We start from the raw sequence: 7,920 nt of genomic DNA on the forward strand, positions 1-7,920 counted from the left end.
TTGTATAAACCATGTCAATTGTTAAAAGTCAAAATGTAGTCATGTAATGTGTAACAAATGTTATGTATGGTAAGTAAAGTGTAATCACTTAAACCAAATGTTAAGAATGTACAAAACAAAGTATTTTGAATATATCAAAAAGTTGTGTTTTGAAAAATAAATGCATGTTTTACTGATACAAACATTTACGTGGTAAGTTAAACACATACATTCAAGCCTTGAGACAGACGGATAACCTTAAGTAAAGGTTATCAAAAGAAATGTTTTCGGATTCAGTCATTCCTTACACCCAAACAAACCTAGGATGTCAGGAACGGGATTTGTCAAGTCCTATGGTACCATTACTTACTAATGCTCAGTAAACATACATAGCAGAAAAGTAATGTAAAACAATGTGCTAATATGCCAAGTAAACATATGTAGCAAAACAATGTAATGTAAATGTGCTAGCATGCTAAGTTAACATACATAGCAAAACAATGTAATGAAATCATGTACTATATGCGTACTAATGAAATAGCAAGTATATGATGTAAAAACACGAAAGTAACAAGTAGGCACATGTGTTTCACCCCAAAATGTTTGAAAAACAGTAAAAGAGGGGACTATGTACTCACTTGAGATTGCTCAATAGACTTTAGATATCCACCAAGCAAAGCTAGAAGATCACGGATTCAACGGCACCTAATATAGGTATTTACATTAATAAACGGACCTATCGGAGGATGGGGTAACATGAGGGTTCGTAAACCAAATAAGTGTAAGAACTTATGTAATATGGTTTGACAAAGCCTACATACTAAAACGAAACCTATGCTAAGTGCTTTTGACCCGTTACGACCCGTTTAGGTAGCTTACGCTAATTTAACACGTTGTTCGTGTAAAACGCGTTCGGACCGCCTAACTAGCCGTATGACAAGTAAGATATGCCTTAACATGTTTAATATTGTTGTTAAATCAGTTTATATGTCAAAAATTGCCACACCCCGACCACGTAAAACAACAAAACGTGGCGGAAACGTCGGGGAGTGTTGTAACAAAATCATTGTTTCATAACACATGGAAATTTAAATATTGTTTTATTGATTAAAAGAGTTACAATGTCTTGACAATCAAAGAAATATAACATAAATAACTAGTCTTGCATCTTTTATTGTCACTAAGGCCCAAGTCCGCCTAAGTGTATCTTGATAAGTCCTATGCATCATATCCTGAAACACACGTGAAAATAGGTACGTCAGCATAAAAATGCCTGTGAGATACATAGGTTTTGTGGAAATAGAATTCATGACTTATGTTTGAGAAAATGTTTAGTCATGAACCTTGTAATTTGCTTTGTCTTGTAAATCATTTGAAAAACGATAAGATCAGAAGATATGTATAAATAAATGTAAGGTTAAATGAATAACCAAGTTAAATGAGTTTGTATAAGATAAGTTGTTTGTAAAACAATGTCTTGTGAAAAGTATGTTATTTGTATAAAATGTTACATGTCTCAAATTGAAATGATTCAAATAACGCTACGATATGTAATACCATACAAACACTTATATATAGTAAGTACCAGCGGCGTATCCACCATGCTTGTATCATATTACACACGCCTCGTTACTCAAATCATTTACCCAAACCAAACCATCAAGATGTAATGTTTAACAATTGTAGAAATGTTTATGTATAGTCCAATGCCTATTGTCAAATGTAAATCTTGTCAACAGATACAAAAGGTTCACACGGTTCAACATTTAAAATCAGTTCATATAATCAAACGGTTACGACGGTTCACATGGCCAAATGGTTACAACGGTTCAAAATGTAATATAATGTGTTCATATGCTGGCTGAGTATATGCAACAGAAATACAATTTAAAACAATGTACTAAGTATGCACACAATGGACATACATAGCATGAAATGTAATGTAAAACAATATACTAAGTATGCACACAATGGACATACATAGCATGAAATGTAATGTAAAACAATGTACTAAGTATGCACACAATGGACATACATAGCATGAAATGTAATGTAAAACAATGTACTAAGTATGCTATCAGTCAACATACATAGCAAAACGATGTAATGTAAATCATGTACTATAAATGTACTAATGAACATAGCAAGTATATGATGTGAAAACATGAAAGCATGAAGGTAACAAGTAGGCACATGTGTTTCACCCCAAAACAGTTTGGAAAACAGTAAAAGAGGGGTCTATGTACTCACTTGAGATTGCTTAGTAGTCCTTGAGTAACAACCAAACAATGCTAGAGATCACAGATATCAAACGGCACCTAATATAGGTAACTATGTTAATATACTGGATCTAAATCGAAGGATTTGGATAGAATGAGGGTTCGTAAACCAAACGAGTATGGAGACTCGTGTAGTATGGTTTAACAAAGCCTACATACCAAAATGAAACCTAACCTAAGTGCTTACGACCCATTACGACCCGTTTAGGTAGCTTATGCTACTTTAACGCGTCGTTCGCGTGAAACGCGTTCGGAACGCCTAACTAGCCCTATGATAAGTAAAATATGCCTTAACATGTCTAATATTGTTGCCAAATCTTTAGATATCAAAAGTTATGTTACATATGCTTAATATGGATTTTGGCGTAAAAAGGGTATTTTGGTAATTTACCCAAGGCATATAAACTACCTATCATACAACTAAATAAACGTCGTGACCATAAGGTATAACCTCGAAAGGTTATTCCCTATACAACTATGGTCACCTAATGCGTTTGGTCGGATCCTAAAGATCGACCAAGTGGGTCGGGTTCGAAAGTATAAACGATTGTTTAGACCGCTTACCTTACGACCCTATATAAGCACTAAACTAAAAGTGACAAGCTAAGCATGTTAAAACATGCTTAACTAAGTTTAGAGAACAGGTTTGGTATCAAAACAAACGGTTTTGATACCTATGAGTAGTTTGGTTACAAAATACGCAAGAATGCGCATTTTGGCCGAAACTATGACTCGTCACTGAGCCTAGATAACGTGGTAATCAGTAGGTATAGTCACTAGGGACTATAACCATCGTGATCACGCTCACGTTATGAAGGATATGCAAGAATGGGGGGGGGCATTTATAGGATATGCAAGACCGTTAGGATCGTTTATCGATTTACGTGCTTGAATCTCATCCGTACAAGTGTCAAAATGTTATGGTATCACAATATGACCCCAACCCCAGAGTTTTGCAAGAGGCATTGCCCTTTGGAGTGTTGAAAGGCTGCTAACAGCTGTGAAAACGAGTTTCTACATATCTGGGGAGGCCTAGCGGCCCACGTAAGGTTCAGACAGGGCTTACGCGCCCCGCCTGGGTGTCCTGATCTGCAACCAACTTTGGAAAATGACAGTTTCAGTCCCTGTTGGTGTTTAAAGCCTTTTCCCACATGTTTAAGGCCCGTTAAGCCAACTTTAAGGCCCTAAAATGATGCTTAAACATTGTGGACATGAAACATGCTCAAAAATATGCCGGATGTCGGTTCGTTTGGCCGTACGATTGCGATGTTCGCTTAATTACGACGGAATGCGCATAAGTGCGAAAAATGATCCAAAATGCGCGACGAATGGATTTTTCTTTTGCCAAACACTAAAATAAAATATTTTAGTGCTTACATAAATTTTTGGATGTCCGGATGTATTCAGAACGTAAGTTATGCGCGAAAGTGCAAACTTACGCACTTTTTGACACTTTTAGTCCCTGAATGACCCAAAAGTTTATTTTAGCACACCGAACCCCTTAAAGCCTATTTCTAAACTATGTAAAGGATATTTATGGTATGTTTAACTTATGGCCATGTTCCGGAATGTCTGTTACAGTTCAAATTGGCATACTTTCGTAGTTTGTCGAATCTAGTCCCTGTAAGCGATTAAACTTGATTTTGCCCTACCAAAGCCTTCAAAACTTATTTCTAAGTTATGTAAAGGTTATTTAAGGTATGTTAAGCCTATTTCACTATTCCGGAGTGTTCGTTGCATTAAACTGGTTATATTTATGCATCAGTGCGTGTATAACCTTCCAGAAAACGATTTAGAGCTTGAAATCGAACAAGAATTGATATGTGCAAAAGATACACATATTTATACAGATCCCAAGTATGAAATACAATATTTCATTGGCTTGGTATTCGTTTGAAGGTCGCAGTGACCCAGGTGTCACGGTCTCCCCTACTTTAGGAAATTTCGTCCCGAAATTTATTCGTAGGAGTCTATCTGTGGCTTTATGTCAAATAACTATCAGAGATATGCAACGCATAATCCTGTCATTTCCTTAACGGACATTCTTCAGAAATGAAAACGAACAAACGGAGTCATTTTCCTCAACGAGTATTCTTCAGAAGCGGAAATGAAGGAATAAACAACCGGGGATTCATTTCCTCAGCGGACAAATCTTCAGAAACGAAAATGAACTGACGGAGTTATTTTCAACGGGTCCTTCATCAGGAATGGAAATGAAAAGGGTAAACAAACGGATATTCATTTCCTTAACGGACAATCTTCAGGAACGAAAAATGAACTGACGGAGTCATTTTCAACGGTTGCTTCCTCAGAAATGGAAATGATAAGGATAAACAAACGGATATTCATTTCCTCAACGGACAATCTTCAGAAACGAAAAATGAACTGACGGAGTCATTTTCAACGGTTGCTTCCTCAGAAATGGAAATGATAAGGATAAACAAACGGATATTCATTTCCTCAACGGACAATCTTCAGAAACGAAAAATGAACTGACAGAGTCATTTTCAACGGTTACTTCCTCAGAAATGGAAATGAATAGAGCTAATTCTAAACATATGACAAAACTCGCTGTGGTTTCTGTGCACTAAATTCCATAATTATGTATGCATCCATAATCACGTAATTCCTTGCACAGTCCGCACAGTTCGTCATGTAATGTTTAGGGGAAGAAAAATCAAACCTGTGATGAGGGTGACTAAACTACCATAGGGTCCCTTTTAATTAGATCGACAGATGATCTTTTTAATTAGGCCACCAAGGAGACCTTTCAACTATATCATCACATGATGTTCCTAACCAAAATTTTGGATCAATCTGTTTAACTAGACCACTCAAGGGGTCTAATTATGGAGTAGTACTTTATAATCCAAGGGACTTAACTACAACGTAGAAGTCCATTAAGGATTTATATAGTACTTTTGGGTATCCTACTATGAATCCCTTATACGAATGATATGGAAGATTCTTCGAGGATTTGGATAACGAATATCCAGAGTATACAAAAACACAGAAAAATGCATAAAAGAAAACACAAAATGCATAAACACATAGTCGCATAGCCACAAACTTGATTTTAGATTTGTTGTCATTTTGTTAATTTGTTCTGCTATCTGTGCACATGCATTTAAAGCACACTAGGAATCCATTCCGTGGATTTCATTTGGTACTTTAAACATTATCAAGAATCTAACTATGAAGATAGAAAGATCTTCCAAAAATTCATTTGGTACTTTATTACAAGGAATCACCACATTCAAATTAAGGTATACAACAATTAAGGACTTACGGAAATACCCTTAGGTACCCTGTTAAGGATTTATAGTGGTACTTTGGGTATTCGTCCAGTGTTGTAACTTGCGCCTTGTACTTCGTTTCCTTAGAATGAACGGGTACTTAGGAATTTCGTGGGAAACGCAAGAGATCATAAGATGGAAAAATTTTGGGGGTAGTTTGCTTTTCAAGGAATACGATTCCTCGCTTGTCGGTATTGTAGGGGATATGTTCTTTATACATACAACCACATAAATACATTGAAATGTAAATAAAAGATTTATTTATAAACAATGATAACAACTGTTTCATGGACCTTGACAACTAAAGAAAATAATACATAAGACGTAATTATTTCTAAACGATGTTGTCTTCTGGTCGGTCAGATGCTCATCCCTGTGCTGGATTTGCATTAGCAAGCTTTGGGCAATTTCTTCGGAAATGACCCATCTCGCCACAGTTGAAACAAGAACCTGGTAGGAAACGACCTTGAGCGGGATTGTTGCCAGCTTGGTTTGGCGCAGCTGCAGCTGGGCAGACTCTTGCTGTATGGCCTATAAGTCCGCAAGTCTGGCATTTGCGGCACTTTACATTGGCATGATGATGGAGGCTACATTGGTTGCACAAGGGTGCAGTTCCATTGTATGGTTTCCTAGCAGGGGGTGGAGCTGGTTGGTTGGGGACGGCTTGACCATTGTGAGCGACCACGGCGAAGTTCTGAGAAGTCTTTCGCTTCTTTGACTTCTTAGGGGATCCAGTCTGTTCATCCATGGTCTTTGATTCCTCGATTAGTTTCGATTCCTCGACCGGTTTCTTGTCACCTTTTTGGAAAAGTTTACCTTTCCTGATCTTTGATTCAGTCAAGGTTGTATATAGCTAAATGGCCTGTCTAACTGTAGTGGGATTACTACCGGTCACAATGTCTTGTACTGAGTCAGGGAGGCCATCAATGTACTTTTCAATTGCCTTATCCAAAGGCGTAACCATATTCGGGCATAACAAACTTAACTCCTCATAACGATCCGTGTAGGCTCGATGCTCACCGCTAACTTGCTTAAGATCGCCGAACTCCCTTTCCAAGGCCCTGATCTCGTGACGAGGACAAAATTCCTTCATCATCAGAGCTCGAAGCTCTTGCCATGTTTGAGCCAGTGCCACATCGGCACCCCTATCTCTCATCACACCATTCCACCATGTCAAAGCTCATTTCTCAAAGACGCTAGATGCGAATTCTACCTTTCGCTCGTTTGGAGATTGAACATGTCTGAAGGTGCTCTCTAAACTCTCGAACCATTGCAGAAGTGCAGTCGGTCCTTGAGACCCAGAAAACTTTGATGGCTTAGCCGAGTTGAACGTCTTGAAGTTGCAGGGGGCATTATTGTTGTTGAGGGCTTGGTTACATTGAGCAATGATGTTCGGGAACGCAGCAGTCATTTGCTGTGTAATGACAGCTGCCAGCTCTTCAATAGATACCTGATTTTCGCGTCGTGGAGGCATTCTAAAAGGGGAAAACAAGAGAGAAAACAAATGAAATGGCATTGGGTAAGAATAGGATGTTACAATTACCGACCAAAATCATGGGTGATGGTCATTTGTTTGAACCACGAAGCAAACTGTCACACCCCCAAAATCCACATGCGGAGTACCACCGCTTGGAGGAGTGACTGACCAGGATCCAGCCACCAATTATACTGAGCAATTTAATTAATAACATAAGTAATACTCACCAACCGCAAGCTTAGCAAATATCATAGTCAAAGTTCAAAAGTTTTAAGTTTAAGTAATAGTTCAGATAAGTAGCGGAAGCATAGACAAAAATAGTTTAAAACAAGATTCTTAGTTCAAGTTTGTTTAGAACCCAACACACGGGTTAGACGACCACTACACATCCGCAAGCTGCAAGCTCCAGAATTACTGGGTACCTACAAAGCATGCAGTAGGGTATCAACATAATGTTGGTGAGTCCACGAGTTGTTAAGTTTTAGTTTTTGAAAACGTAAGTTGTTTAGATAAGGCATTTATAATCACGTTATGGGGAGCTACCCCATCTGTAAGCTCACTAAACAGTAGATACCGAAACTGTTGACGGAAAGTTGTTGTGCCCCGAGTCAATGTCTATCGTCATTGACCAAGATGCGAGGTCTACTAGTTCACGCCCGATCCCCCCGGTCACGGTGTGAGGTTGTCAAACCTAATAGCGCTATCAACTAATAACCCGTTCGCCCCCGACGATTAATCGGTATTGTAAGCAGAGACTTAAGGTGATAGAGTTTCGTTTAGCTTGGCTAGTTGTGATTTATAAATAATATCCAAACGTATCTCCCCCGGAGACAGTAAATACCCATTCGGATTTCCCCCGGAAATAATAGTTCAAAAGTATTTTTCCCAA

Source organism: Helianthus annuus, chromosome 1 (genome assembly GCF_002127325.2).
Source record: "Helianthus annuus cultivar XRQ/B chromosome 1, HanXRQr2.0-SUNRISE, whole genome shotgun sequence".
Lineage (NCBI taxonomy): Eukaryota > Viridiplantae > Streptophyta > Magnoliopsida > Asterales > Asteraceae > Helianthus > Helianthus annuus.